Below are 7651 nucleotides of genomic sequence, written 5' to 3' on the forward strand. Positions count from 1 at the left end.
TTGGCCATAAACACAGTGCTGGTGTTTAGGGAGGATTGCTCAGTGCCACAGATCTGACTTCCCCCTTATTTTCTCTCCCTTTAGGGTTTTATGGGTGTGATACATTTTTCCTGTTGGCTTAGTCCTTGCTACAGAAATCAGAGGGCTTTTTTGCACCTGGGGTGTCCAATTTCCTCCTGTGCTCTGGCCAATGGTGTTTGCAAGTCATTACATCTCATTTTTCAGCTCAGCCTCTGAATTTTTGTATTTTGCAGAGCTCCTGTGCCAAGCTATCATTTGGTATTTTTATATGTGTAAAGCAGAACATGCAGGAAACACTTTTTTTATTCTGGAGTTGTCATTGTGCAAGTGGCTTTGCAGATGGTGCATCTGCTGCTTGGAAGTATTTGACAGCATCCTGGTTTTGCTTTTTAATAACCTTTCTGTCATGGAGATCTGCAATTGTTCCTGAGTTGGCACTTATTTGTTCAGCATTCTGTTCTAAGGAGTTTTTATTTTTGGCGGATTAGAATCTGTTATCTCTAATAATGTTTCCTTTACCTGAGCAAGCGAGCTGTGATAGAAGCCCATGAGCCGAGCCCTGGTGCTCTGTTCACCCCTGATGAACCATCCAGGTGCACTTGGCAGGATCAATGTGTAAATATCCTGGCCAGAATGCCAACAGTTTATTGTCCTTCTCTGTGCTGCCAGGGGAGGGACATTTGTAGGCACCTGGGGATGAAATGTGTCACAAAGTGCTGTTCTTTCATCTCAGAGCACTGGGCTGAGGATCCCTCACCCATGGAATCACCTTTTCAGCTTTATTTTATCTGAAAATACAATTTCAATGCAGGTTTTGTTTTGCAAGTCCCAGAGTCACCCATGGCTGGGTTTTCACTTGGCTGCAGCAGCAAAAGCAGTAAATACAGGTGAAATTCTGCTCATTTTGGTGCCTGCTGTCAAGGAGCTCCCAGATTTTTAGAGCCGGGTAAAACCTCTGTCAAACACCATGGGATCAATTCCTGCACTTCGGGGATTTGCAAGGCTGGTTTGTGATTCTGCACCTCTGATACAAAAATGTTTCCCACAGGATGATCTCCAGTGGAACCTTTATTAACCCCCATTTTTAGAGCAGACCCGAGCTCCCTTTACACTCCACCGTACAAATGTGGTGGATAATTATTCAGTAATTACAGGAAATGGTGTGGATCTGAAGCACTGATAATTTTGTGGTAATAAAATCACATCCAAGGGCAAGAAGAGACTGAATTCTGAATACTGAAGCCACATTTCTGTAGGAACAACAGAACTGAGCAGTTTGGTTTGCATGAGTCAGTGGTTCAGATAATTTCTCTAATGTTATTCTAATAGCCTGATTCATGAGAGAGAAAAAAAAAATATGAATATATATAGGCATAATAAGGCCTGACAGAAATTATTTACAATCAACTTTGTCTTTATTTAGATGGTGTGAGTCATGCAGAAAACCAAATTATTTTCTAATTAAACTCTGGCTGCTGGTGGGGCTGCACAGAGCACCAAACACAGCCAGGAGGATTCCCCCAGCAGGAGATGGAACAGGTCTGCATTAAGGGGACTCTCATCCAGCTGATAAAAGGTGGAATAAAAAATGGAATAAAAAATTATAAACATGAGGAGAACGTCAGGATGTGCTCAGGGTTGGACTCCAGGCTGGGCCAGGACTGCTCCCAGCCATTCCTTAAGGAAAAATTCCTGTTGGATTTCTCCACCCAGCAAAGGGAGGAAAAACCTCATTCAGTGGAGTTTTAGTGTCTGACAAGTTTTACCCTCCAAGCACAGTCCAGAATTCCATCAAATCATCAAACTTGGGTGCTTTTCCTGCCTTTCCTGTAACAAACAGGGTTGTGCACACCAGACTTACAACACACAGCTTTGGGGATTTTAAAATTCTGTTTAAATTTCTGCTGTCTCTTGGGTATCTGGGATTTGTCTGAATTTAACCAAGCTCCTGTGTAATGCCTGGCCTCTGACCAACAACCTGCAGCACACAAAATATATTTATTTATGAGACAAAACTGGCTGCCTTTGGGTACAATCAACTCAGAGGAAAATCATTAATCCCAGCACACACGACCAAGGCCTGCTGGTAACTCCAACATTGCTTTTTATTAACACTGGGGGGAAAATAATAAAACATTCAGTTCCATTGCTGCTGTGAAAGCACTTTCCCCTCCAGTTTTTAATCCTGCTGTTAAAAGTTCAGCCAGAAGAGCTTTGGATTGCTTCCAAAAATGTCTCCCAGCTCCAGTGTTGAACATATCAGAGATCAAACAGCCCCTGGGAAAGGTTTAAACCTAAAGCTTGTCTGTGTTTGTAGGGGTCTGTTTTGTGTTCAGGTGTTTGTTGTGTGTGTGCTGCCTAAACCGAATCACTGTGCTCATTTCAGCTCCTGCGGAGTCATGGGTCAGCTGGAGGTGTTCAGGATGGAATTTATATGAGTTGACTTTTGCTTTGCAGAAAATGCTGCTGCAACACGTGTGCAGTCAAATCTAAATATTAAAAATTACTGTTTCAAAACCTAAATATTAAAAACCGCTATTTTTATCTGAAGGAACAAAATGGACTTCACTGCAGAAGCATTTTGGTCCCAATGAGATATTTTATTGCAGTCATGATACTTGGTTTCAGACAAGTGGTAGGAAAATCAACTGCAGAATTTGTTTTACTGCTCAATGTATTTGTTAATTTGACAGATGTACAGTTTCAGATACATTTCTAAGTAAATGCAAATTTGCATTTCCATGTACTGACTGGAAGCCCCAGAGATGACACACAGGGTGTGGGAGCTCAGGCCATGTTTTTGTGTTTTTGTCTGGGTTTTTCTCTCCCACCAGGGCTGTGTGAGCAGGAATGCACACGGAGCCCTGGCTGCCTGAGTGATCTCCTGCTCTGAGCCCACATTGATTGAGGAAATGTCAATAGAGTGAGAGAAAAGGGCTGGGCTGGATCAGGCTCTGGATGCAGCTCTGAGCAGCTCACACACCCAGATCCGACCTGCTCCATCCCTAACCCAAGCCAAGCAAACAGTTAAAGCTATAAAATATCTGTAAATGAATAAAAACCACCACAGGCTCCTCTGGACAACCTCCTCACCCTGGGAAGGAGGAATTTCTTCCCAATATCCCATCCAAACCTCCTCTCTGCCAGTCTGTTCCATTGATTTGCTGATAAGTGCCCCACCAAAACAAGAAAATGCACAATAAACCACAAAGCTGCTGCTGAGCTCGATTTGAGAGGCTTGGGCTGGTGATAAACCTGGGACAGGAGACCTTTACCCCTGTCATTTTGTAGCCCAGCCTGTCATTAATCATCTGAACCCCCAGCAAATGTTAGCCAGGAAATCTCTGCTCTGTGGAAATGCATAATTGGAGGACAAAGAGCTGTCAAATGTCATTAGCACAGCCTGTCCATCTTCCATGGGGTTTTTTTTAAGATATAAAGCTTGGAGCAATATGGTATCAGTCTGCAGATTAAATTAAAGGTTGCAAAGTAGATGTTTTATCTGATTTATCAAGAAGGCACAGATTTGCTCCTGATAATTCACAGGGCTCAGGAGGGATTTCATCTGCTCATCACTGGAGAGGAAGGAGCTTTCCTTTCAACCATTGTGAGCCCATCAGGATTGCAGGGAGCTGGAGCCACGAGGAACATTCCAGCCCTTCCCTGGGCTGCTGGGTGTGGGACAAGTCCGGATTGCCAAATCTGATGGCATTTGGTGAACTGGAAGTGGGAAATGTCAGGCAGGAAAACCCTCAAGGGAAGGGAGAAAGAAGCACAGCCTCAGGCAGGGTGGTGTCAGCAGGGCTGGGAATTGCCAGCAGGAATTTCTGCTGGTTTGCTGTGGCTGACAGCGAAGCAAAGCTCTGGGACCCCACAGGACAGAGGTCTCAGGGTTCCAGGGTTCCCAGGAAAGGCAGGGGTGCTGCTCCCACCTGGGCTCGGGGATGCAGCACCGCCAGCCCTGTGGGCGGTTCAGAGGTGCTCGTCTCTGTAACGCCAGATTGCAGAGAAAAGGTCAAACCCACCTCCATTTATCACTCCAGCTTCCCCTGCAGTATCAATCTGGGCTGGGTGGCAGCTAAACCAGAGCAGGAATTGATTTTCTGGGGGTAGAGTGCAGAATTTAGCTGGGTACAAAAGCAAACCCATCCCCAGTGTCAGACACGGGGCTGGATTCTGTCCTTCATCCTCTTTTTGGGCAGCCTCCAGACCAGCTTCATACCTTTGGATTATTTAGAAAAAGCTTTTAGAGTTTTGCTGAACAAATTGCTTTCCAGTGAGAAAAAGACAAGTTTATCTGAAGAAGGGAGATGTATTTTTACCCAGTTCTAACCAAGTGATTGGAGCTGGCAGCTCAGTTATGAAGGCAGAGTTTCATTTCTCAGAAGTTACACGGCCACCAAAGGACTGGAGGAGGAAATGTCAGTAACAAACCCATACTGAGAACCATTCTATTGTCTGTGGACTGTTTTCAAACCTGATTTTGACTTTCCTCAAAATAATTATGCTGCAGGAGATCAGGCACTGAGGCAGGAATTGCAGCTCTGACATCTCAGCACCAACATCCCAGCTCCCAGCTTCAGTTCATTATTTCTCCAACTGTGTCACCTTCATTTCCTTGCTGACTGAAGTGATTTAGTAACTTCTTTGAGACTCTTGAAATGCTGGCTTCACAGAGCCTGTGGATAGGATGGATTTGCTGTTTGCAGTCAAGTGTAATTATCAAGTTAAAAATCTGTCTTCTTCAAACACGGAACATTTCTTGTGTGAGGTGGAGATTTGCTATGCAGAGCTTTAAAAGACCTCAGTCAGCTACAGAAAAATCTCAGTTTTTTTTTTCATTTTTAGTGCTCGAGTTTAGTTGATGGCCGTGTGCCCTTTAGATTGTAGGTAAACAGATAAATTTGTAGATAATTAGTTCCAGTAAGCACAGAGCATCCAGCAGCACAAAGCTGATATTTCCAGGGATCTCACTCCACCATTGGCTGAAAAACACACTGAACATTTCTGCAAACCAGAAAACGCCTTCCTTTCCCTCCCTGTGCTGTTGGATTTGCTCTGCTGCCTTTGCCCACTGCATTTCCCATCCAGCTTCCCCAGCCACGCTGTAATGCTGATGATTAGAAGTGCAATTAAGGCTCAAGCACTGTTAGCACAAGGGATTTGGCAATGGGACTGTGACACTGACATCAAACTGAGATGGCAGCAGGGCTGGAGCAGCACTGGCGCTTTGCTCTGGGTGGCTCTGCCATGAAAATTCCAAAAAAACCAAATGGGGAGGCAGCACCAGGAGCCCCGGAATGGATTTATCCTCAGTAATTTCTGGAATTATGTGTGTGCTGACAGCACACAAATGGCACAGTGCAAATGGTGTTATTTGAACGTGTTTATCCACTTGTCATCCCAGCCCTTTTCTTATTTTTCCTCCCCAGTGCAGCGGTGTAAATCTGACTCATGCAGAGAAAGTCACAAAGATGCACTGGCCTGTCTGCATTCCCGGCAATATTATTATGAGAAATGCATTAATTTGTCTGTATGGAAAGGATTTAAAGGTTGTTGCATTCATTTGTTACCAGGGCCTGAGCACTTAATCACACAGACTCACTGCAGCAAGAAAATTCTCTCTTCTTCTCAACTCCATTAGCAGCACTTTCACAGAGTCCTGAAAAATATAAATATTGGAGGATGTTAATGGAAATGACACCTGTGGCTGATGTATGGGCGCCAGGAGATGTGATTAAGTGCCCTGTTAATTAACTCCTTTGCTCTGGTACTTGTAAAAGTGGAGCCATTTTTTAGAGGTAGCTGAACTGCCTGGGAAAGGGCACTGATCAGATCTGGGGAGTGTGGGGATTTTACCTGGAGAATTTTACCTATTTCTGATTTTAAATACTTCACTTCAATTGCACACCTGATTTCCAAGAGCCCAGCAGAGATATGAAGCTGGAAAATCACTTACAGGACCTGGTTCACTGCCTGTTTATTCCCTTTGGTTGAAATAGCTGAAATACTGTCAGGACAATTTAAAATATCCCATTGCTCCCCATATAAAATACTTGGATGATGATGAACTGTTAGAAATGAGATTGACACCATCAGGATTTCTCTTTCCTGCTCCTCCTGTGGCCCAGGGAGGCTGCAGAGCTGGGGACAAATGCCCCTGGCACTCATCCTTGTGTGTCACTGTTTTGATTTGTGTGACTGATTTTTCTTTCCTTATTGGGCACAAATCATTCCAGGTTTTTCCCAGGTTTTTCTGCCCAGGCTCTGTCCGTGTGTTTCAGAGTGGTGCAGCCTTGATGAAGGGTTTTTTTTCTCTATTAAAACAGAAAAAAGGCACCTTTTGGTTCAGGAAATTAGAGGCACCAGCCCTGTGAGCTGTACCTTTCAGAACAGCAATTTGTTAACTATTTAACAGGGCAATATTAATTCCTGTTAGCTTTCATTTTCATTTTTTGGAGCTGCTTTCATTGACGGAACCACTCTAATAATTGCAGTTGTAAAAAATTACCGGCCCAGCCTGAACTCTCCTCACAACCACAGGGACATTAACTCGCCTCTGGTTGCTCTCATTTGCATTCTGAGCTGTTAATGAGCTAATGATGGTGCTGTTTAATGAGCAGAGCATCACTGAAGGGACAGGGAGTGGATCAGAGTTCCTGAAGAGCTGAGTGAAGCTTTAATTACCCCAATCCCCGGGTCATTACCTGCACAACCACCCTGCTCAGCCACCCCTGGCCTCTCTCCACTGATGGATTTGGGCTCTTTGGGCTGGGAAAATGCTCAAATTCTTTCCATGAACAATTCCATGGCTGGGTCAGAGGCTGAGCCCACTCTGCCTTCACCCCTGTGCTGCTGCACATTGCCTTTCATTGCAATTCTCCCGCCTGGCTTTCCATTAACTTTGCTGCAGCTGGACAGGACATCTTTGTAGGGCCTTGAAAAAAGAATTAAGCACCAAAAATTTAATTTTTCATAAAGGAGTTGCTCCTTTATTCATTTATTTTTTCTAGAGGCTGATCCTGGTTGTGTTGTCCTTGAACTCAGAGATGCCTCAGCTCCCAAAATCACATATAAACCAATATATCATAATCCCTGCCCCTGATAATTTTGGAGTGGATTTTGGCAACTGTAATTCACTTCTAAAATAAATAGAATTTTACACTTCTAAAAGAAATAGAATTTATTTCAGCTGCTGTGAAAATGGTGGCGTAAAATGTACATGGGGTAATTTTTTTCCTGAGAGGTTCCAAACCTGTTCAATCCATTTTCCTCTGCACTTTGCATGTGTAATTGCACTTGCCTGCAAAGAGCATTTGAGTGAATGCACAGATCAAAGGAGCTGACAGCTCACATAATAAATCCTGTTTGCTCCTAATAGAGCTACAGGGCTGAGCATTTGCATGCACAAATCTGGGGAATTTTAAATATCTGAAGTTACACAGCAATCAAGTGGTATCAATCTCATTTCTAGCAGTTAATCATCATCTTAAGTATTTTTATATGGGATATTTTTAAATTATCCTGACAGTATTTCAGCTATTCCAACCAAATGGGATAAACAGGCAGTGAACCAGGTCCTGTAAGTGATTTTCCAGCTTTATATCTCTGCTGGGCTCTTGGAAATCAG

The sequence above is a fragment of the Melozone crissalis genome, unplaced genomic scaffold, assembly GCF_028551555.1.
Source record: "Melozone crissalis strain CALT ecotype California unplaced genomic scaffold, PUWL_Pcris_2 ptg000017l_1, whole genome shotgun sequence".
NCBI lineage: Eukaryota > Metazoa > Chordata > Aves > Passeriformes > Passerellidae > Melozone > Melozone crissalis.